The sequence below is a fragment of the Canis aureus genome, chromosome 2 (genome assembly GCF_053574225.1).
Source record: "Canis aureus isolate CA01 chromosome 2, VMU_Caureus_v.1.0, whole genome shotgun sequence".
NCBI classification, from domain to species: domain Eukaryota; kingdom Metazoa; phylum Chordata; class Mammalia; order Carnivora; family Canidae; genus Canis; species Canis aureus.
Window position 1 is genome coordinate 44,378,318 of NC_135612.1, and position 24,942 is coordinate 44,403,259.

At 39.2% G+C, this 24,942-nt stretch overlaps 1 long non-coding RNA gene across 43 annotated transcripts in view; it reads right to left on the reverse strand.

Annotated features, from left to right (window-relative positions):
• Positions 1 to 24,942, reverse strand: part of LOC144296920 (uncharacterized) — an 87,721-nt gene that overhangs the window by 15,806 nt on the left and 46,973 nt on the right. For 10 of the 43 annotated variants that reach the window (XR_013363860.1, XR_013363924.1, XR_013363990.1 and 7 more), the window contains exon 5: positions 6,089 to 6,128. The exons of 5 other annotated variants lie outside the window; for them this stretch is intronic. This is a non-coding gene — a long non-coding RNA (uncharacterized LOC144296920). Of the gene's footprint in view, positions 1 to 1,998; positions 2,014 to 3,487; positions 3,568 to 6,088; positions 6,177 to 6,911; positions 6,953 to 7,997; positions 8,216 to 24,942 lie in introns of those variants that run through there. 28 more of the 43 variants (XR_013363903.1, XR_013363853.1, XR_013363935.1 and 25 more) reach the window with 13 other exon arrangements.

The following is a 24,942-nucleotide window of genomic DNA, read 5'->3' on the forward strand; positions in this document are numbered from 1 at the left end:
TACATTTATTGTGATGAGAGATGAGAATGTATAGAGTTATAACACTGTATGTTAGTTATACTGGAATTTTTTTAAAGCTGCAGTAAAATATACCTAACATAAAATTTACCATTTTAATCATTTTTAATTGTACAGTTCATGGGGAACCTAGGTACTCAGTGGTTGAGCAATTGCCTTTGGTTCAGGTCATGATCTGGAGTCCTGGGATTGAGTCCCGCATCAGGCTCCCCGCAAGGAGCCCTGCTTCTCCCTCTGCATATGTCTCTGCCTCTCTCTCTGTGTCTCTAATGAATAAATAAGTAAGATCTTTAAAAAAAATGACAGTTCAGTGTTATTAACTACATTCACATTGATGATCAACATCTCATCTCCAGAATCTATCCCATCTTACAAAACCGAAACTCTATACCCATTAAACACTAATTCTTTATTTCCTCTTCCCACCAGCCCCTGGCCACCATAATTTTACTTTCTGACTCTACAAATTTTATTATTAAGGACTTTATATGAATTGAATCGTACAGTATCTGTTCTTCCATGTCTGGCTTACTTCATCAAGCATAATGTCTTCGGGGTTAATCCATCTTGTAGCATGTATCAGAGAGATAGCTGGTTTTTAATTTTTTTTTCACTGTTTTAAGGAAAATAACAAGAGGTTTGTGATAGATGGATCAATCTTCCAAAATAATGGTTGTATGCCCTCCAACTTGTGCAATAATTTCAAAGTATTTGAGGAAAAGGTTGACTGGTGTGTGAAGGCCACTAGGGACTTATCTCCTTACTCCCCATGAGCTTGAGTGAATTTGTAGGGTTATCCTGCACAGGTGTAGCTCATACTGTTGTGGGTGGAGAACCAGGGCTCACAGTAAGTAAAGCTAGGAGCAAGAGGTAAGAAAAAGTAGAAACTGGGACCTTATTAGGAAGGGGGTGATTACCATAAGCGAAGCCTGTGTCTAATACTGCACATCATCATCCCATTTACTCCTTGCAGCGATGCTATGAAATCCATAATGTCATTCCTGAGTCTCCGTTGAGAAAAATGGGCTCAGAGGTGTTGAATAACCAGCTCTAGGTCATGCCGTGACTTGCCTTATACTAAAGTAGGTGCTATTTTTAGCTCATGATTTCAACAGAGTATTGACCTAGCTCTCTAGATGGTAATTAGAAGATTGCCCAAAACATCAAGAACATAGCACAGTTTTTGAAATAAAGGAAAATAGTGGGGGGATCTGCCAGATTAGGACAACCTCTGTGTCAGAGACACACTGCTTGCTGGAATCTATTGACTGACTACACCTCCAGCATCTCCAGCCACCCAGACACAGTGAAAGGGCTGGAGTTCCACAGTGAACTGTCCCCATAGAGAAAAATTAAAAAAAAAAAAAAACCTTTAAATTACACCACAGATCTGTATAGGGTGACAAGCCTTTTGAAGCAGCTTTTTATTAAAATTAAAGCTAAACATAAAGCTAAGATAGACCAGGAATTTTCTCTTTATCTAAATATTCTTGAGTTTTTATATCTATGTTTCTAATAGTATATATAACTAATATATAATGCATGGTATATATTTTACAATATACATTAACAATATACATTAATGTACAATATACATTATTATTTTACAATATATATTAACTAATATAGTATATTGTATTTAATAATATTAATACTAGACATTATAAATATCATATAATATATTTATTTAATATTAATTATGGTATATAAGCTAATATACAATATTTTACTATATGTACAATATAGTCAAAGGTATATATATACACCTTATTATATATATAATATAATCTACAGAGTCCAAAGTGTTTGTGTGTGTGTGTATATATATATAATTTGAATAAATATATATATGTGTGTATATATATATTTATACTTTTCCCAATGCTTACTTACATTACAGCTTTGTACATGGCAAAAGATCAGTAAAGACCATGTGGTACTGGTTCCTATGAATGTCATTTGACTGCAACCTATTTTTCTACTTCAGAGTGCCATCTGCCAAATAACAGATTATAGATTCCCTTACATATTGACTCATATACATAGTTACCTATTTAAAAATCCCAGTTAACAGAGGGAGAAGGTAACATTTTTAAAATTGAAAATTACATGCCAAAGTAGACAACATGAAACCGGGGTTCAATATCAATTGCCATTGGGAATATTCAAGTTAAAACCACAATGAGATATCACTACAGACCTATCAGAATGACTAAAATTAAAAATAGTGGCAACACCCAAAGCTGGTGAGGATGTGGAAAAACCAGATCATTTATACATTGCTGGTAAAACTGTAAACTTGTAAAGCCACTCTGGAAAGCATTTGGCATTTTCTTATAGAACTACACATGTAATTATCACATGGTTCAGCAATCGTAATCCTGGTATTTATCCCAGAGAAATAAAAACACATGTTGATGTTAAACCTATATGTAAGTGTTCATAGCAGTTTAATTTATTGTAGCCAAAAACTGGAAACACCCCCAGGGTCCTTCCATGGGTGAATGATTGAACAAACTGTGGTCCATCCACAGCATGGAATACTACTCAACAATGAAAAGGAAGAGATAATAAATACATTCAACAACTGGATGAATCCTATGGGAATGAGGCTGAGTGAACAAAGCCAATCTGAAAAGGTTATATAGTATGTGGTTCCATTTACATAACACTCTTAAAACAACAGAGTTATAGAGATGGAGAACAGGTTAGTGGTCGCAAGGGTTTAAGGAGGGGTTAGAAGCAGGAAAGTGGTAACACAGAGATCTCTGTGGGTATGAAAGCATTCTGTATCATGACTCTGATGTTGATACATGAACCTACCCATATGATAAAATGGCAAAGAACTAAATACTTAAAACACACAAACATACACGCTAGATTTTAGAGATGAAGAAACTAAGACCTGTGGCTTCTAAGTAATTGCTCAAGATCCTGGGGACCACACTTGGCAGTGTGGGTTTGAACCCAAACCTGAGTAAGCTCCAAGGCTGCAGTCCTCAGTGTGAGAGAGTAGACAGAGGGGGGTGGAAATAAAAACACATAAAGCTGGAAAATCTGGATAAGATTAGTGGATTGTATTGATATGAATTCCCCGGTTATGATATCATGCTCAATTTTTTCAAGATGTTACCATGGGATGGGGTGGGGGGAACCATGCAAAGGGTATACAAGATCACAAATCTCTAACTTTTATTCCATATAACCACATGTGTATCTACAATTATCTCAGAATTTAAAGTTTAATTGGAAAAAATTGAGCAATCAGGTTGAAGTCCGTTTGTCTGGTTCTTGCAAAATGCCACTCTATTTCATCCTGCTGTTCCTGTGAGTGGGGGATAATCATAGGTGACTAAGTTGATACAATGAGGCTATGCTTATAACCGTCTTAGCTCAGAGGTTTAGCACATAATATATGCTCAATAAATGACATTAACAATGATTAAGAGATACATATCAATTCACAAACCTGCATTGTATTTCAAGGGTAGATGAGGTCTTTTGTTGCTTAATTAGTTATGCTACTTAACATAGGGACTTCTGGATTGCCTGCAATTTGGAAATGGTTCATTAGCTTACATTTCATTGTATTTTTGTCAAATGGAGGGAGGTTGGGCCCAAGAAGACTGAACTATCACACTCACTCAAGACCAGTACCAAGCAGATTCTGTCTCAGCTTACGTTCCTCCTCTGAACATGTCATTTGACTTTTTTTTGGTAAGCAGACAAAGTGGGGGGAGGCACTGAAGCAAGACAGTAAATCTTTTTCTCCCTATTTTATGCCTTATTTACCCTAAACTTCTTATTTCCAGTGTGTCTTTACAGTCTTTTTAAATCTACTACATCCCCTGCTGAGACATTTACATGGCCAAGAAGAGGGAGAGGCCCCAGGGCTAGTGGGGAGAGAGCATCTTGCTCAGACAGCATTCTCTTCCAAGTGTTTGTGAGTCCACGCTACTGATATGTGAAGTCCACGCATCCACATGTATCCAAATTTTGCTTCTGTGCTTTTTGAAAGCACAAAATTAGAGTCATTGCACTTCTTTTGAAATGGCCCACTTCCCAAGAAGAATGAGAAAGGGAACAGAATAGAAAAATCTTAATGAAGTAGGAGAGGAGCCAGACACAAGGTGCGAGCTTGCCATTGTGGTTGAAAATCTCCTGCGCACGCCCACAGAAAGGCCTTGCTGCCTGCCAAGTGTTCTTTCTCTGCAAGCAGACTGCCTGGAGAACAGGGCAGGAAACATTGGCACCAGGAGGGGTCTGCTTCCGCTTCCTCCTGCTCTCTAGGGGAGAATTTTCCCCAAGGTTTGGGAACCAGGGAAATATGCCATATTGAAATGAAAGGCACAAGGCAGAGCTGACATTTTTATCAGCCCAAATTCCTAAATGAGTTCTTCAGGAAGTTAACAGCCAAATAAAGCAGGCAGTCACCTTCAAAATAACAGTCTTCATTATGCTGCTGGGGAATCACTTGTGGAAAGTGGCCCCCAAAGGGCCCCAGATTTACTAAGAAAAGAGAGATTGTTTTGGCATTTGTCAGGTCAAAAAGGAGGGGGTTAGTATATGCAAAGCACATCTGTAATTCAGTCCTCCACCTTTACTGGTCCAGCCTCCACCATCCACTCGTGGGTGCCTTTTCTACTATGTTGGGCACAAGTGTGAGAAGCAAAAAGTGCATGGGAGCCAGACTCAGCTCCTGTCCTCAAAAGAGCCAGAACTCCATGGGGCTTAGGTGGAAGGTCATAAAAATGGATGTATGCTAAGTCTGGGGACACCTGAATCCTTCCAAGTCAAGGAGGACTTCCCAGAGGAGCTGCCTTCTCAGCTAAGACCTGAAAGACGAGAAACAGGAAGCTAGAAAAGATGTTAAGGGAGAAGGATGGAGAAGAGGGGAAGAGATGAGCAATATTCTGAGTGGAGTATGAAAGTAAAAGATCCTAAAGCAGTGCTTCTCAACCCAAGGCTGTTTTCCTCCTCAGAGGACATTTGGCAATTTCTGGAGACATTTTTGGTTGTCTCAATAGGAGTAGTGGGGGTGGGTTAGATGGCAGAGATGTTGCTAAATATTCTGCTGTGCACAGGACAGCCCTGCAACAAGAATTATCCAGCACAAATGTCAGGAGTGCCCAGGCTGAGAAATCACTTAAGTAAGACTTTGGGCAGGGTTTATTTTATTCTCAGAGCTCTGTTCTCAGTACCCATTTATTCTCAGGTTCTGAAAGCAAGTGAGATCCATGTGCCATTTCTGGGTTTTGGGGTATTATTCTCACTCAATATTCAAAAGCTTGTTGTTTGTAGTTGTTTTTGGTGTTTTGTTTTGTTTTTGATGGCTGAAGAGGTAGAGCAAGCAAGTGTAGGTGGTATAAGGAGAAGGGGTGAACACACATACTGTACTGAAAATTTTAAAAGCCTTTATTACAGCAATGTCTCCTCCCTATTGTTTGCTCCTAGTATCTCCTATGTCTTAGGCCAGGCTAGTTATTTATTTATTTATTTATTTATTTATACTCCAAAAAACATAAGCAAGGAAGACTGGACATGTCATCATCAACATCAACCAGTAGAAACTCTGCAGATTACCAAAATAGATAAAAAAAAAAAAGGATTATTCAATAAGGCAAGCAGAGCTAAAGCTTCTAAAATTGTGTTTGAATATTGAGATTATTTGGGTTATATCATCTGCATTAAGACACTAATAAATAGTTCCTGGCTTATACCTCAGCTCTCATCAGTATTAACGTAAGAATAAAAGTGTGTCATAAGATTCTGAGTCCACTAAGAACATTTCCACCCGCAGTGGAAAGTGGTGACATATCTGGTTTGGGCACTAAGATGTGATATAAAATCCTCCTTTCTCATTTCCTATCTTGACAATCCATACAACCCTTAAACAAAAGAGGTGAAATCACTTTTGGAAAATCTTCTTACAGAGTGTGAATATCTAATATCCCAGGCACATGGTCAGTTAATATATTCTGGCATACACGAAGGAATTTGCCGAACACAGCACTGGGTAACACTTAATTTTACTATTGCATATTTATGAAATTAATGATATAACACTTACCATCCCTCCTAAGTTTAACTCTGGATGATGGTATTTGATCCTGTGGGAACACACAGTTATTAAGCCAGGAATTAAATGCAAAAGTAATCTGAAATTTTGAGGGGGTGACAAAAAGAGATGAATATGAGAGACCAAGTTGTATATTAAATACAGGAGCTTAATGAGAACAAAGTGAAACAAATAGGTTGGTACTCCCCCCCCCCCCACCATACCAGCTAAGGCTTCATTTTATAGCTGTGACCCATAACCACAGTTATGATTAAGGGTTATCAAATCCCAAATTCTGTAACTCCAAGTATGTGCTCCATTTTCAGATTCGTATGTTTACTGTAGACCCCATGCCTCCCTATCAGTATCTAAGAAACAAAGTGTAGGCATGAAGAAAGAAAGAAAGAAAGAAAGAAAGAAAGAAAGAAAGAAAGAAAGAAAGGAAGGAAGGAAGGAAGGAAGGAAGGAAGGAAGGAAGGAAGGAAGGAAGGAAGGAAGGGAAGAAAGAAAGAAAAAAAAGAAAGAAAAGAAAAGAAAAGAAAAGAAAAGAAAAGAAAAGAAAAGAAAAGAAAAGAAAGAAAAGAAAAGAAAAGATTCCTTAATAGCCTATCTGCATTTTGTTAGCTAAAATGAAGGATCTTTATTAGGGTACTCTTAAAAATATTGTAATTGGTTATGGACCATATTCTTCACAATGGACATTTGTAACCATGTCATTAACAACTGTAGGCAGGGAGTGACTGGCAGCTGATTAGAAATGGTAATGCCTTTTCTCATTTTTGAAATCCAAATCCAGTTTTCAGGGTAAGCAATGCTTCCAGATGCTGGGACTGACCTAAAGGGTCTCTACATTCCACAAATGAGGCTTTGAGTATTCTGAAAGTAGAACAGCAAAGTGGAGTCATACATCTGTCCAAAATCACTTGGGGTTGGCGCACACATAAATTCAATCTTTTTGCTGGGGCTCCTGGGTGGCTCAGCGGGTTAAGCCCCTGACACTTGATTTTGCCTCCAGATCCTGAGATCAAGCCCTGATTCGGACCCTGTGCTTAGCTGGGAGTCTGCTTCACATTGTCTCTCTTCTGTCTCCCACTGACCCTCCCTCTACCCCCTCCCCACTCACTCACATTCTCTCTCTCTCTCTCTCTCTCTCTCTAAAATCAATCAATCAATCTTTTCTTTTAAAAAATCAATCTTCTTGTCATAGGGGCCATGGAATAAAAACTTCATCTTCTAAGTATTTAAGAACTGGTAGTAAGAGACAATTTCAGTAGTTCCAATCACAACATATGCTTGTTAACCTGGATCAGGGACGGCAAATAGAATTCATTTGATGGGTAGGCCCTGCACTTCTGGTAGGTGGGCTGGAGATACTATTGAGACCCAGATGGACCAGAATAGAATTCCTTGCCAACCTCTGCCACTGGCATGGGTGACATGAATGTCACATAACTGACATCTCAGCTGTGAATTATTTCTATTGACTAAACAGCAAATTTCTCGAAAGGGGCCTCAAGAACTTTTCTTTAGCTAAATTATAGTCCCGATGAATTTAATATGTGAGACACAGAAAGAAGTTCTATTTCTCCATATATCCTGTATGATATACATGTATCTTATATAATACATTGTATAAGATACACTATCTCTTTGCTATATTTAGTTACATTTATTGCAAAAGAACTTCTTTTGAGTTTTAATGCAAAGCCTACTTTGTATTTCCCCAAACGCACCTCTCCAGTTGGGAATTTATGTACTATCATGAGACAAGATTTTAAGGAGACACTTCAAATTTTATAGGCGGAATTTTACAACAGATAATTAATGCCAAAGAATCTTGTCCTGACCTTTCAAGATATGACTAACTAAAGTATATTAATAATAATCAGCACTGCAAAAAGAAAGGCAATGTGGCACTGACCCTTTGGAAATGCAGGCTTGAAGGTACACATTTAGGTAAGGGAGAAACACAGTAGAAGGACTGCACACTGTATGAGCAGCTGGAGCCATGGAAAAGTCTTTGATCAAAAATGACTTGGCGGAACCGTTTTACTCCAACAAAATTTCTACTGAAGCCAGTGCCTCCGGCTTTCGTTGTAGCTTCTGTGGGAATTGTGCTCATTGCCTGCCTTAAGAGAGCTGGGTGAAGCAGGAGGAAAAATGAGTGAAGAGGTAGGAAGAAGCAATTGTATCAGTCCCACATAATTCTGCAAACGAGCAATTAGCCTGGAAACCCATTAAAATAGTGAGCCTATCTCTGGGGCTTATTTTGGAGATTACATGTTATACTGTAAATACATAACTACTGGTCTATCCACATGCATATACCTTGTATAACACTTCCACTTAAAATGTATTTATTATGGTGAAAGCATCTGAATCTGAATTATTTGGTTAGCTTGAAATAGCTTTTTTTAAGGCTTGTGCACACATACACATACAAAAAACAAAAAATAGCGCAGCCTGTAATTTTGTGGCCAAATCAGCTGAGGGTTTAGTATTTAAATTGTTCATTGAATTCAAATAATAGTAAGGATTTGTAAGGATTCTGTAAAAAAAAAAAAAAAAAAAAAAGCCTTAAAATGTCTGATGTGTTCTTTTATCTTATGCTGCTAATAAATGTCATTTGGGAGAGTGTGATTTCGCATTAGACTGTCTCTGCTTGTATTTTTATTAAGTTTTTACATTTTTTATTTCTTTTTAAATTTCGATTTAAATTCTGGTTAACACTGTGCCCAAGAGTGGCTTCAGGAGTTTCAGTTTTTAAGTTTTAATTCCAGTACAGTCAACAGCCAGTGTCCTATCAGTTTCAGGGGTACAGCACAGTGTAATTCAACAATTCTGTACATTGCACGCAGGGTTCATCATAATAAGAGAACTCTGTCCCTACCTGTATACATATTTTTTTTTTCGTATCTTTCAAAGCCAACATTTTTCGCGTAACTACTAATCCAGTTATTAAAGAGCCCCAGCCAGCCTCGGCCCCCGTTGCAAGAACAATGTGACAAATGATCGAGGTGGTGCCGGGGAGGCTGATGACTTTATACGCCGCGTCCCGGCTCGGTGACCCACAAATCTCCTTTGATATGCCAGGCAGGAGAAAGAGCTTGAAAGGATCAGGAGGCGAGGGGCCCGATGAAGCCATCATGTGACAAGCATCCTAAGGCGCGGAGCGGGGCGCGCGGGGACAGCGGTCGGCGGCGCCGAGGCACCCGCGCGGGGCTTGCAGCCCGGGCGCAGCCACCGCGGAGGACACGGCCGGCGCGCGCCGGGCGAGCCGGGAAGCAATCTTCGATAAATTAAAGAAATCTCCATGGAAATTAGCATGAAACATTTTCTAATCTGCTGCTTTTCACTGCCGACAAGGGTCACTGGTTTAGCTTTCCTCTTATTTTATTATTCCCCAGCCACCTCCCGGCTTCTGGCTCCCCTTCCACTGCGCTCTGGGTTTTCAACCCGTCCCTATTGTCGCCGTCCTCGGATCCTTAACCCCTTTAGACCACTTTCCCCGGAGGAGGATCTGATTCTCTTTGCTGCTGCTGGCGTTAGATCGACGCCAGGGCTCCTCCTGCCAAGGCCGCCGCCGCCGAGACTCGGCTCCGGCTCATGCCGCGGCCCGCAGCAGCGCGAGGGCAGGGGAGCCCGGGCGAGCGGCCCCCGCTCTTTCTCCTCTCAGCCATGCAGGCACCACCCTGCAGCAGCTTCATTTCCAGATCAGGCTGCCTGGGGGACCAGCGCCGCAGCTGCCCCGCCCCCTGAAATGTGACCCGACGATGTCCCGAGGCACCTGCGGTTGCTGTGACCCGCAACCAGGAGGACGGAGTGCTCGGTGCGCTGCGCTGCTCCTAAGGAGCAGGTGCAGGATGGAGGGGGCAGTGTCTGCGCCGACCCTTAGGCAGGTCACTCAACCTCCCTTCACTGATAAAATGCGGCCGATACACCCTCGCAAGGCTGTGGAGAGCACCCTGGAATGTGGAGGGAATAACACTGCAGGGGCCACAGGAGGTGCCCTGAAAACGACTGATACCCACGTATCCTGCAGCAGAAAAACAAAACAAAAACAACAAAACAAACAAACAAAAAGATTGTAAAATTTTAAGTTGTGAAAATTACTTAGGACTCTTATGCATTAAGCATCCCTAAATGGAGCCTTTGAGCATCAAGATTCAACTTTCATCAAATAAATAGGAAAGAGAAGAAAAAAAAAGTAGCATGCATTGAGCGTTCACATGTGCTACATACCTTTACAGACACTGTCTTGTTTAATCTCTACAACAGCTCGATTTGGGAGAGTTCTTTGCTGTCAGAGGCTCTGCTGTTGTTTATTCATCTCCGCATTGCTAGTTCCTGGCACAGGATAGAGGCCACTTGGTGTCATCAAATGCCTCTAGGTTCCACTGCACTGAGAACCACTTATATCTCATTTCATCTTCTCAGAAACTCTACAAGTTATACATTTCCCCCATTTTGTGGATGAGCAAACTGTCGCGAAAGTAAAGGAGCTGGACTCAAGTCATTCCTTAATTTGTTTTAAAGATTTTTATTTATTTATTCGAGAGAGAGAGAGAGAGAGAGAGAGAGAGGCAGAGGGAGAAGCAGGCTCCATGCAGGGAGCCTGACGTGGGACTTGATCCCTGGTCTCCAGGATCACACCCTGGGCTGAAGGCAACGCTAAACCACTGGGCCACCAGGGCTGCCCAAGTCATCCCTTAATTGATGATAGTAATGAAACTTGTGGGTGGTTCTGATCCCAGGGCATGTTCAATGGACAAATGGTCTCCCTTATGGAAAGAGGTAAGTGGGGGCCAACAGAGGCAAGGTGGCTTTTCCAAAGACACCTGGCTAATAAATTGCAACCTAGATCTGCACTGGATTTACCCAGCTCTGGAATATGTGCTATCTCCACCATAGCTCAGGGAGGCAACAAAGATGTTATCTTTGTTACCCAATTCTAGGCTTCAGTTCTACACTTTGTATGAGCAGATCCAGCCTTACTCATCACCATTTTGTGATGAGTTTATATACAGTTTTTTCCATTTGGGGATGTGCAGAAATTTAGAGATCTCATTGTAACTTCCTAAGTGACTCAATATCATATCCCCAGATAGCACAAGATGTGTTGAAACAGTTTCTTAAAAAGATAATTTTTTACAATATTCAGACAGTGAGGGTTTGAATGATAATAGTTTCTAGAATATAATGAGTATGTTTGCTTTCCTCTTGTTGTGAAAATTTGATTTTTTTGGGGGGGATGTGGAGCATTATTTCAATGGACACTGATTTTACATGTAAATAAAGTTTTATGAATAAAATTTTATTTCAGATGGATAAGGAAGTTCATTTCTTTTTTTAAAGATTTTATTTATTCATTTAGTTATAAGAGACACAGAGAGAGAGAGAGAGAGAGGCAGAGACACAGGCAGAGGAAGAAGCAGGATCCATGCAGGGAGCCTGACGTGGGACTGGATCCCGGATCTCCAGGCTCACGCCCTGGGCCAAAGGCGGCACTAAACCACTGAGCCACCCGGTCTGCCCATGGAAGTTCATTGTGAACAATGTAAATTATTTTATAAACATTGATATTTTGAATTGAAAGAATTGTTTTCTTAATTTCCTTTTGATATCTCTAATTTTGTGTGGGTGTACATACACTTATCTGTGATAAGTGAAGCTTGGTAGCATAACAACAGTCTGTGACAAGCAGGTAACAGGATAACAAGCTGTAGGAAAGGAAAGTCAGGGAGTTTGGAGGATTTTTCTTATCTATTGCAAATAAGAAATGAAGTCAGATACTTTGTACCACTGCTGACTGAATTACAGCATGGTTAACAAATATCTACATCTGTTAGCTGAGGTCCAGAGTAAGGTTTCCTGCACTGATAATGTTAAAGAATTGCGTTGATATTTGCTCTATGGCTAAGAACCTGCTCAAAAGTCCTAGATGCCCATTTTGGGAATACTAACTCCTATTGATGCAAAATGCCAGGATTCTGATTTTATCATGAGAGTTCACTCCATATGCAAACATTCCTTTATCTATAGGTATTGCCTTTTCTTCCAGGTGACTTTATTCCAAGTCTCCTCTCTGAATGTTGCCCTCAACTATTCCAAGAAAATGTATGGTTGTGTGAAGGCACGACTTGTGCCAAGTACTCAATGCTACGGAAAGGTATTCAGAAACCTGACATATCAGATAAAGGGCTAGTATTAAAGATTTATAAAGAACTTATTAAACTTAACACCCAAGAAAAAAACAATCCAACAATCCAAGAAAAAGACATGGACTGAAATTTCACCAAAGAAGACATACACATGGCCAACAAGCATGTGAGAAAATGCTCCGAATCACTTTCCATCAAAACCACAATGAGATACCACCTCACATCAGTGAGAATGGAGAAAATTAACGAGACAGGAAACAACAAATGTTGGAGAGGTTGTGGAGAAAGGGGAACCCTCTTGCACTGTTGGTGGGAATATGAACCGGTATAGCCACTCTGGAAAACTGTGTGGAGGTTCCTCAAAGAGTTAACAATAGAGCTACCCTATGACCCAGCAATTGCACTACTGGGGATTTACCTCAAAGATACAGATGCAGTGAAACACCAGGACACCTGTACCCCCAATGCTCATAGCAGCAATGTCCACAATAGCCAAACTGTGGAAGGAGCCTCAATGTCCATTGACAGATGAATGGATAAAGAAGATGTGGTCGATATATACAATGGAAACTAAGGGCCAGGATGAAATGCACATATAAACATGACTGAAGCTAGTGTATGATATGAAAAGTGAATATATTCCATATAAAGATTTAATACAAGAATTCAAGTATGCTATGTAGGCTTTAAAGCCCATACCCAAAGGTACATCTAGATTTTAAACAATTCTTTGTCAAAGATGCTTAATTGAAGACAATAATTCAAAGCACTATTCTCAATAGGTAAGAATTATCTTAGTGAATAAAACATAAATATGAGGCGGGCTACTATGAATGAGATTGCTGATGGATATTGCCTCCATATTTCCTAGAGGACCCTGATGACTGCTTGAGGTGCTCACTGCTCATTATCCTATTCTACTACTTAACACCTCTTCAGCTTTAGTCAAATCCCCAGCCCACCTTTATATAGCCTTTTGCCTTAGAGAAGCGGAGTTCCACTTTCAAGGCTGGGTTTGATGGCTCTGAGGATATTTTTATTTCATTTCCAGATTACTTAAAGATTGAACATTTGATCCAATTCTGGTTAATGAGATGCTAGATGTTGGGGACACATTCTTTCCTGCTCTTAAGAAGAAGCTGGTTCATCTCTCAACCATCACTGGACATGTACCAAAAAATCATGAAGTCCGCTAACTACCATTGCAAACCACCACAGTATCTAGATGCACAGTGAAATTAAACACAGGGGTAGAGCAAAGCAGAAAGACGGGAAGAATATAGCTCTAGATAACCCTAAGTATATTTCACTATGAGCCTCCTCTTAGGCAAGCTCTCATTTTTCCTTTATGTTTCAACTAATGGAAGGTGGTTTTCTGTTATGTATAGGAAAAGCATTCTAAATGATACATGCTGAATTTTTCTCTTTTTTTCTTTTCTTTTTTTAAAGGTTATTTATTTATTTATTCATGGGAGACAGAGAGAGAAAGGCAGAGACACAGGCAGAGGGAGAAGCCAGCTTCCCGCAGGGAGGCCAATGTGGGACTCGACCCCAGGGCCCCAGGATCATGCCCTGGGCCAAAGGCAGGCGCCAAACTGCTGAGCCACCCAGGGATCCCAATGCTGAATTTTTCTAGTTAACATAATACTTATATCAATGAGGAAACTGACACACTACTCTAACATTGTTTTCCTGTATTTTTTTGTTGTTGTTGTTGCACATCTTTGATTGGCTTTTCATGTGTCAACACTTCTGTCAAACAATTTTCTATAGAGATGATAAAAGGTTAATTTGTCCTTCTTCTAACATGGTTGATCGAAGTTCTCTTTCTCTTTCTTTCTCTTTCTTTCTCTCTCTCTTTCTCTCTTTCTTTTTCTCTTTCTCTTTCTTTCTTTCTTTCTTTCTTTCTTTCTTTCTTTCTTTCTTCTTTCTTTCTTTCTCTTTCTTTTTTCTTACCCATGGCCTAGAAAGTATCTTTCAGCTTTGTAATTTGTTGTTGTGTACATTTTTAAGTAAACATTTTCATTGATGTTCAATCTACATAAAAGTACACAGATCCTAAGGGAGCAGCTTGATGACTTTTCACAAAGGGAGAGCATCCATGCAACCAGCACCCAAATCAAACAACAGTTTGATTAATACACCAGGGGTTCCCCTCATGTCCCTTCCCAGTTACTTACCCTCACTCCCAACTAAAAATAACCAATATCTTACTGACTAACCCCAGAGAGTCATTCTGCTTATTTTAAAATTTTATACAAATGCAGTGTATTCAATGTACTCTTTTGAATAATATAAAGTACATATTCTAATTTGTCTGGCTCCCATTAATTCAATATAATGATGATAGTATTTTCTTTTTTTAATTTTTATTTATTTATGATAGTCACACACAGAGAGAGAGAGAGGCAGAGACACAGGCAGAGGGAGAAGCAGGCTCCATGCACCGGGAGCCACGTGGCATTTGATCCTGGGTCTCCTGGATCGCGCCCTGGGCCAAAGGCAGGCGCTAAACCGCTGCGCCACCCAGGGGTCCCTGATAGTATTTTCTATTGTAGTTAATTTATTTTAACTGCTGTATAGTATTCCCTTGCATGAATATATCATGACTACCATTAACTGTTTCTCCCTTCTATTGTTTTGGTATCAGGGCTCTGCTAGTTTTCTAAAATGAAAGTCAATCCTTTTCTTGTTTCTCTATTCTTTGGAGGTGTCTTTGTAGAACATTATTTCTTCCTTAAATGTTTGAAAAAATAAACAGTGAAGCCATCAGTTCTAGAGTTTTCTTTAGAGAATAGCTTTTAATAATATATTTGAAGTGTTTAATAAATATAGAAATAAGCATTGCTTGCAGTTCTTGTAGGAAATTTGAAAAGCTATATTTAACTAGGAATTTGTCCATTTAATATAACTTTTCACAATCATTGGCATAAAGTTGTTTATAATATCCTATTATCTTACTGGTATTGTTTCTCCCTCCTCCTTCCACATCCCCGATCTTAGTAATTTGTTTGTCCTTAATTTTTATTGTAGCAGTCCTTTGAAAGGTGAGCTTTTAACTTTCCTATTTTCTCTGTAGTGCATTTTTAAATTTTGTGAGTATAATTCTGCCATGACTCACTGCTTTCTTCATCTTACTTTCTTGAAAGTTTGATTTGCACTTCTGTTACCAACTTCTTCAGAGGCCATGTAGGTCAGTGATTTTGCAGCCTCTCTTCCTTTCTAATAAATGCTTTCAAGACTGTCACTTCCCCTTACACACATGCATCCCATGTAACTTGAAAAGTTGCATTTTCATGATCATTCAGCAGAAAATATAGTCTAATACTCATCCTGAGTTCTTCAGAAATGTATTGATAAATTTCAAGTACCAGAGCTTTTCTGTTTTCTGTTTCTATTGATTGCTACTGTAATTACACTGTGGTTATAGAATATACTTTCTGTGATTTCAATCTTTAGAAATTTGCCAAGACCATATGGCTCAGCATATGGTCTTAAGTTATTGAGTACAGATTTCTATGTATGTAAATAAGGTCAAGTTTGATAATCATGTGATTGAAATCATCTATACTCTTACTAATTTTTTGTCTATTTCTTCTTTTAGTTGCTGAACAGGGTGGTTAAAATCACACTCTATTTTTTCTTTTTTTTAAAAGATATTATTTATTTGTTTGTGAGAGATACAGAGAGAGGCAGAGACATAGGCAGAGGGAGAAGTAGGCTCCCTGCGGGTATCCCGATGCAGGACTCAATCCCAGGACCCCGGGATCACAACCTGAACCAAAGGCAGACGCTCAACCACTAAGCCACACAGGCACCCCCAAAATCACACACTAATTGCAAATTATTTCTCCTTTTTCTCTTACCAATCTCTTTCTCTTTCTCTCTCTTTCTCTTTTAATGCTGTAATTTTGGTGCATATAAATTTAGAATTTTTTTATTATCCTGTTAGATTGAACCTTTCATCATTATGAAACATTCTTGCCTTAAGGTCCACATTGTCTATCATTAAAATTGGACATTTGCATTCTTGTGTTTAGTTTTTGCATAGCTTAAATTTTCCATTTTAATTTCCTAATCTTTCTAAAATAGATATACTTATATATCTTATACATATATGACATATAAAGAAAGATATACATCATCTATATTTTTCATATCTATCTATATGTATGTATAATTTTCTACTTGTTTTATGCAATCTGATAATCTTTGCCAGAAAATCATCCAATTTTTTCAGATTTATCCAGTCTTTTCATTAGAGCATCTAATCTGCTTATATTTGATGTAGTTTGTTACTACTTATATATTTGAGTTTAAATTTGTCATCTTATTTTTTTTCTATTTGTCAACTTACTTTTTTCTTTCTGTTTTTATTTGGATGAAGCAAACATTCTTATCATTCCATTTTTCAACTCTATTCCTTTGTTACAATTCTTCTCCTTTCTTTAATTTTTTACCATAGAGATAACCATGTAAGTCCTTGATTTTAGTGTCTAAAATAAATTAATGTTCATCATTTCCTGGAGAGTTCAAGATCCTTCAAAGCATACATTATTATTATCATCATTATTATTTATTGAAAGTATACTTTAATATGTACATATTTGTACTATTAATATCTATTTTTATTGCTCTTCATTTTTTACTTCATCTTCTTGTCTTAATCAATTTTTTTTTCCTAAGTTGTTCCCCCCACCCCTCTTTTTTTCAATATGTGCTGCTGGAAATAAGTTTTCTCTGGTGAGTGTGTGAGCCAAGATATATGTCACCTTCATCTTTGAAGACTATTTTTAGTGGATGGAATTCTAGGTTAGAAGTTATTTTAAACACTTTTAATATGTCATTCCATTTTCTTGTCTTCTGCATAATTTCTGTTGTGAAGTCAACTGTTAGCCTTACTACTTATATTCTGAAGTACTATGTCACTGTGCTTCAGCAGCTTTTGAGATTTTTCTCCAAGTTTTTGATTGTTAGTATTTTACCTTTGATATTCTTATATGCAATTTTCTTTGTATTTATCATGATCTATGTTTATAAATCTTAAAATTGGGGGACTTCATGCTTTTCATCATTACTAGAAAATTCTTGCTTAATACCACTTCAAATATCACTTCTAGATATTCTCTCTCTCCTCCCTTTAAGGTATTTAAATTGTGTGAATATTCTGACTTTTCATTGCATTACAAATATGCTTGTGGTTCTTTTATGTATTTTTGCACTTTTTCTGTCTGCTTTAGTATGGATCTCTTCTAGTAAATTGTCTTTCAGTTAACTGTTCTTATTCTTCTCTGTGTCTAAGATACTATTAAGCCAATTTTTTCCCCTCAAATTTGGTTAATTTACTCTTCAATGCTAGGCCTTCTCTTTGATTTTTTTCACTGTAAGTTAGTGGATGAAATTATTCATCTTGGCATCTATTTTCTTAAACATACTAATTGAATTTATTTTAGAGTTTATGTCTGATAATGTCAGTATCTGAATCCCCTATGAGTCTATTTTTATTATTATTTTTTTTCTTTTTCTGTTGCTTTATATTATTTAGTCTTACCTTCTACTAGGTCTGATACTTGTTGATTAAATATATACAATAGTTTTCTAAGGCTTTGGCCATAGTCACCGCTATCCAGAGAATATTTTCTTTTGTTTTCTTATAGGCAGTTAGCAAAGGTGAAGATCATCTTAAATCTGCCTGGCAGTAATCAAGCTGAAACCTCACCTTTAGTCTTTTTGAAAGCTGGTCTATTTCTGAATCATTTTTTTCAAAATGCTACTCAATAGAAATGTAACATGAGCCACTTTATCATTTCAACTTATCTAATAGCACATTTAAAAAGTAGAAAGTAAAAGCAGGTGGTAATTTTATTGTTACATTATTTAACAATAACTTTAACTTGTCAATGAGATAGTTAACATTAATTTTTGTAATAAGGCTTCAAATATCTGGTGTGTATTTTTATACTTAGAGTATATCTGCATTTGGACTGGGACATTTTACATGCCCAATAGCTGCACTGTAGCTTGTGGCTACTCTATTAGACAATGAAGCTCTTCCTCCCAAGTTATAGCCCTAACTGATGTTATGTTCCTAATTGGGACTCTGAGGTACTCATCATAGTCTCTCCTGAAGATTTCTGACTTCCAATTTTTATCTTCTCAATTTAATGAGACTTCCTTAATCTCTGTTTGAATTCCTGGACTATTAACTGCTACTTCTTATTTGACTTATCTTCTTAGTTTAGAATCAGCAATTGCCTTAATAGGAAATATGGAGGAGAATAAAAAGCTCACCTAAACATAGATAATTCTTTCTGGCATCTTGGTCTCTCAAGTCCTGGCTGCCTGGGTAGCATGGAACTCCAAGATTCTCTCTCCCTTATCCTATGCAACTGCCAAATCTCAGCTCAGAGTCCTCATTTCTTCCTGCCACTTGCCATTTCACTTTGTAGTCCCTTGGACCTATGTCACTTATTAATAGCCATATGACTTAAGTGGAAAAGCAACACAAAATGTCAGGCTCACTGTTATGCATTCCCATCTTTGACTACATCCTGGCATCCAAGTGCTGCCTCCTTTGGTAGCTCTCCAATGCTTCAACAGATTTTTGTTTGTTTGTTTTGTATTTTGTTCATCTCTTCTAGTTATATTTGGTATCAGGTTTGGACTGCACCAAGGTAATGCTCCACCACATCCCAATTTTCTAATCTATGCTGCTGATTTTTAAAATGGATCCAAATATGTCATGGTTAGTAGAGAAAAAAAAATTACACTGTATTTGGGAATGCCATAGGTATTACTTATATCAGTTTTTACAACGTGAAAGATTGTCATGTTCCTCATTTTTTTCCTTATAAAACATGGACACCCTGGTGTAAAATATACAGCTATCAGAGTACATGCCACAGAACCAATATTTATCAAAACACATGCTTACGGAGGAGGGGCAAGATGGCGGAAGAGTAGGGTCCCCAAGTCACCTGTCCCCACCAAATTACCCGGATAACCTTCAAATCATCCTGAAAATCTACGAATTCAGCCTGAGATTTAAAGAGAGAACAGCTGGAATGCTACAGTGAGAAGAGTTCACACTTCTATCAAGGTAGGAAGACGGGGAAAAAAGACATAAAGAAACAAAAGGCCTCCAAGGAGGAGGGGCCCCACAAGGAGCCGGGCTGAGGCTGGGGCGAGTGTCCCCAGGACAGGAAAGCTCCATCCGGAGAAGCAGGAGCTTCACCAATCTTCCCCGGCAGAAAGGCGCTGTCAAGGAGTTAGAGCAGGACCCCAGGAGGGTGGGGGTGTCCTTAGGCTCCCTGGGACACTAACAGACACCTGCGCGCCCAGGAGAGTGCCCGGAGCTCCCTAAGGGCTGCAACGCGCACGGCGGGACCCGGAGCAGCTCAGAGGGGCTCGGGCGGCGGCTCGGCGGAGGGGGCTGCGGGCTGGGAGCCAAATCCAACAGCGCAGGCCCCGGAGCACAGGGGGCCGGGGACACAGCCCAGGATCTGGCCTCCCCCGGGACAGGCAGAGGCCGAGAGGGCCCAGGACAGCAAGGACGCTCCTGCCCGGAGCTGAGCAGATCAGCGGCCCCGCCCTGGAGCATCCAGGCCCTGCAGACCGAGAGCTCTGGAGTTACTGCGGGAGCTGACTCCAGAGCTAAGAGCTGGCCCCGCCACTGCAGTTGTTCCTCCTGGGGCCTCACGGGGTAAACAGCCCCCACTGAGCCCTGCACCAGGCAGGGGGCAGAGCAGCTCCCCCAAGTGCTAACACCTGAAAATGAGCACAGCAGGCCCCTCCCCCAGAAGACCAGCTAGACGGACAAGTTCCAGGGGAAGTCAAGGGACTTAAAGTATACAGAATCAGAAGATACTCCCCCGTGGGTTTTTTTTTTTTTTTTTTTTTTTTGCTTTTTGATTTCTGTTTGCTTCCCCCACCCTTTTTTTCCTTTCTTTCTTTTTCTTTTTTTTCTCTTTTTCTTCCTTTTTTCTTTTTTTCTTTTTCTCTTTTCTTTCCTTCTTTCTCTCCTCTCTTTTTCTCCTTTTCCCAATACAACTTGTTTGTGGCCACTCTGCACTGAGCAAAATGACTAGAAGGAAAACCTCACCTCAAAAGAAAGAATCAGAAACAGTCCTCTCTCCCAAAGAGTTACAAAATCTGGATTACAATTCAATGTCAGAAAGCCAATTCAGAAGCACTATTATACAGCTACTGGTGGCCCTAGAAAAATAGCATGAAGGACTCAAGAGACTTCATGACTGCAGAATTTAGATCCAATCAGGCAGAAATTAAAAATCAATTGAATGAGATGCAATCCAAACTAGAAGTCCTAACGACGAGGGTTAACAAGGTGGAAGAACAAGTGAGTGACATAGAAGACAAGTTGATGGCAAAGAGGGAAACTGAGGATAAAAGAGACAGACAATTAAAAGACCATGAAGACAGATTAAGGGAAATAAACGACAGCCTGAGGAAGAAAAACCTACGTTTAATTCAGCCCGAGGGCGCTGAAAGGGACAGAGGGCCAGAATATGTATTTGAACAAATCCTAGCTGAAAACTTTCCTAATCTGGGAAGGGAAACAGGCATTCAGATCCAGGAAATAGAGAGATCCCCCCCTAAAATCAATAAAAACCATTCAACACCTTGACATTTAATGGTTAAGCTTGCAAATTCCAAAGATAAAGAGAAGATCCTTAAAGCAGCAAGAGACAAGAAATCCCTGACTTTTATGGAGAGGAGTATTAGGGTAACAGCAGACCTCTCCACAGAGACCCGGCAGGCCAGAAAGGGCTGGCAGGATATATTCAGGGTCCTAAATGAGAAGAACATGAAACCAAGAATACTTTATCCAGCAAGGCTCTCATTCAAAATGGAAGGAGAGATAAAGAGCTTCCAAGAAGGCAGGCAGGAACTGAAAGAATATGTGACCTCCAAACCAGCTCTACAATAAATGTTAAGGGGGACTCTTAAAATTCCCCTTTAAGAAGAAGTGGAACAATCCACAAAAACAAGGACTGAATAGATATCATGATGACACTAAACTCATATCTTTCAATAGTAACTCTGAATGTGAACGGGCTTAATGACCCCATCAAAAGGCGCAGGGTTTCAGACTGGATAAAAAAAGCAGGACCCATCTATTTGCTGTCTACAAGAGACTCATTTTAGACAGAAGGACACCTACGGCCTGAAAATAAAAGGTTGGAGAACCATTTACCATTCAAATGGTCCTCAAAAGAAAGCAGGGGTAGCCATCCTTATATCAGATAAACTAAAATTTACCCCAAAGACTGTAGTGAGAGATGAAGAGGGACACTATATCATACTTAAAGGATCTATCCAACAAGAGGACTTAACAATCCTCAATATATATGCCCTGAATGTGGGAGCTGCCAAATATTTAAATCAATTAATAACCAAAGTGAAGAAATACCTAGATAATAATACACTTATACTTGGTGACTTCAATCTAGCTCTTTCTACCCTTGATAGGTCTTCTAAGCAAATATCTCCAAAGAAACAAGAGCTTTAAATGATACACTGGACCAGATGGATTTCACGGATATCTACAGAACTTTACATCCAAACTCAAATGAATACACATTCTTCTCAAGTGCACATGGAACTTTCTCCAGAATAGACCACATACTGGGTCACAAATTGGGTCTGAACCGATACCAAAGGATTGGGATCATCCCCTGCATATTCTCAGAACATAATGCCTTGAAATTAGAACTAAATCACAACAAGAAGTTTGGAAGGACCTCAAAAACTTGGAGGTTAAGGACCATCCTGCTAAAAAATGGAAAGGTCAACCAGGAAATTAAGGAAGAATTAAAAAGATTCATGGAAACTAATGAGAATGAAGATACAACCGTTCAAAACCTTTGGGATACAGCAAAAGCTGTCCTAAGGGGGAAATACATCGCAATACAAGCATCCATACAAAAACTGGAAAGAACTCAAATACAAAAGTAACCTTACACATAAAGCAGCTAGAGAAAAAACAGCAAATAGATCCTACACCCAGCAGAAGAAGAGAGTTAATTAAGATTTGAGCAGAACTCAACGAAATCGAGACCAGAAGAACCGTGGAACAGATCAACAAAACCAGGAGTTGGTTCTTTGAAAGAATTAATAAGATAGATAAACCATTAGCCAGCCTTATTAAAAAGAAGAGAGAGAAGACTCAAATTAATAAAGTCATGAATGAGAAAGGAGAGATCACTACCAACACCAAGGAAATACAAATGATTTTAAAAACATATTATGAACAGCTATATGCCAATAAATTAGGCAATCTAGAAGAAATGGATGCATTCCTGGAAAGCCACAAACTACCAAAACTGGAACAGGAAGAAATAGAAAACCTGAACAGGCCAATAACCAGGGAGAAAATTGAAGCAGTCATCAAAAACCTCCCAAGACACAAAAGTCCAGGGCCAGATGGCTTCCCAGGGGAATTCTATCAAACGTTTAAAGAAGAAACCATACCTATTCTCCTAAAGCTGTTTGGAAAGATAGAAAGAGATGGAGTACTTCCAAATTCGTTCTATGAGGCCAGCATCACCTTAATTCCAAAACCAGACAAAGACCTCACCAAAAAGGAGAATTACAGACCAATATCCCTGATGAACATGGATGCAAAAATTCTCAACAAGATACTCGCCAATAGGATCCAACAGTACATCAAGAAAATTATTCACCATGACCAAGTAGGATTTATCCCTGGGACACAAGGCTGGTTCAACACTTGTAAAACAATCAATGTGATTCACCATATCAGCAAGAGAAAAACCAAGAACCATATGATCCTCTCATTAGATGCAGAGAAAGCATTTGACAAAATACAGCATCCATTCCTGATCAAAACTCTTCAGAGTGTAGAGATAGAGGGAACATTCCTCAACATCTTAAAAGCCATCTACGAAAAGCCCACAGCAAATATCATTCTCAATGGGGAAGCACTGGGAGCCTTTCCCCTAAGATCAGGAACAAGACAGGGATGTCCACTCTCACCACTGCTGTTCAACATAGTACTGGAAGTCCTAGCCTCAGCAATCAGACAACAAAAAGACATTAAAGGCATTCAAATTGGCAAAGAAGTCAAACTATCCCTCTTTGCCGATGACATGATACTCTACATAGAAAACCCAAAAGCCTCCACCCCAAGATTGCTAGAACTCATACAGCAATTTGGCAGTGTGGCAGGATACAAAATCAATGCCCAGAAATCAATGGCATTTCTATACACTGACAATGAGACTGAAAAAAGAGAAATTAAGGAGTCAATCCCATTTACAATTGCACCCAAAAGCATAAGATACCTAGGAATAAACCTAACCAAAGAGGTAAAGGATCTATACCCTAAAAACTATAGAACACTTCTGAAAGAAATTGAGGAAGACACAAAGAGATGGAAAAATATTCCATGCTCATGGGATTGGCAGAATTAATATTGTGAAAATGTCAATGTTACCCAGGGCAATATACACGTTTAATGCAATCTCTATCAAAATACCATGGACTTTCTTCAGAGAGTTAGAACAAATTATTTTAAGATTTATGTGGAATCAGAAAAGACCCCGAATACCCAGGGGAATTTTAAAAAAGAAAACCATAGCTGGGGGCATCACAATGCCAGATTTCAGGTTGTACTACAAAGCTGTGGTCATCAAGACAGTGTGGTACTGGCACAAAAACAGACACATTCATCAATGGAACAGAATAGAGAACCCAGAAGTGGACCCTGAACTTTATGGTAACTAATATTTGATAAAGGATGAAAGACTATCCATTGGAAGAAAGACAGTCTCTTCAATAAATGGTGCTGGTAAAATTGGACATTCACATGTAGGATGAAACTAGGCCACTCTCTTGCACCATACACAAAGATAAACTCAAAATGGATGAAAGATCTAAATGTGAGACAAGATTCCATCAAAATCCTAGAGGAGAACACAGGCAACACCCTTTTTGAACTTGGCCACAGTAACTTCTTGCAAGATAGATCCACAAAGGCAAAAGAAACAAAAGCAAAAATGAACTATTGGGACTTCATCAACATAAGAAGCTTTTGCACAGCAAAGGATACAGTCAACAAAACTAAAAGACAACCTACAGAATGGGAGGAGATATTTGCAAATGACGTATCAGATAAAGGGCTAGTTTCCAAGATCTATAAAAAGCTTATTAAACTCAACACCAAAGAAACAAACAATCCAATCATGAAATGGGCAAAAGACATGAACAGAAATCTCACAGAGGAAGACATAGACATGGCCAACATGCACATGAGAAAATGCTCTGCATCACTTGCCATCAGGGAAATACAAATCAAAACCACAATGAGATACCACCTCACATCAGTGAGAATGGGGAAAATTAACAAGGCAGGAAACCACAAATGTTGGAGAGGATGTGGAGAAAGGGGAACCCTCCTGCACTGTTGGTGGAAATGTGAACTGGTGCAGCCACTCTGGAAAACTGTGTGGAGGTTCCTCAAAGAGTTAAAAATAGACCTGCCCTATGACCTAGCATTTGCACTGTTGGGGATTTACCCCAGAGATTCAGATGAAATGAAACTGCAGGACCCCTGCACCCCGTTGTTTCTAGCAGCAATGTCCACAATAGCCAAACTGTGGAAGGAGCCTCGGTGTCCATCGAAAGATGAATGAATAAAGATGTGGTTTATGTATACAATGGAAT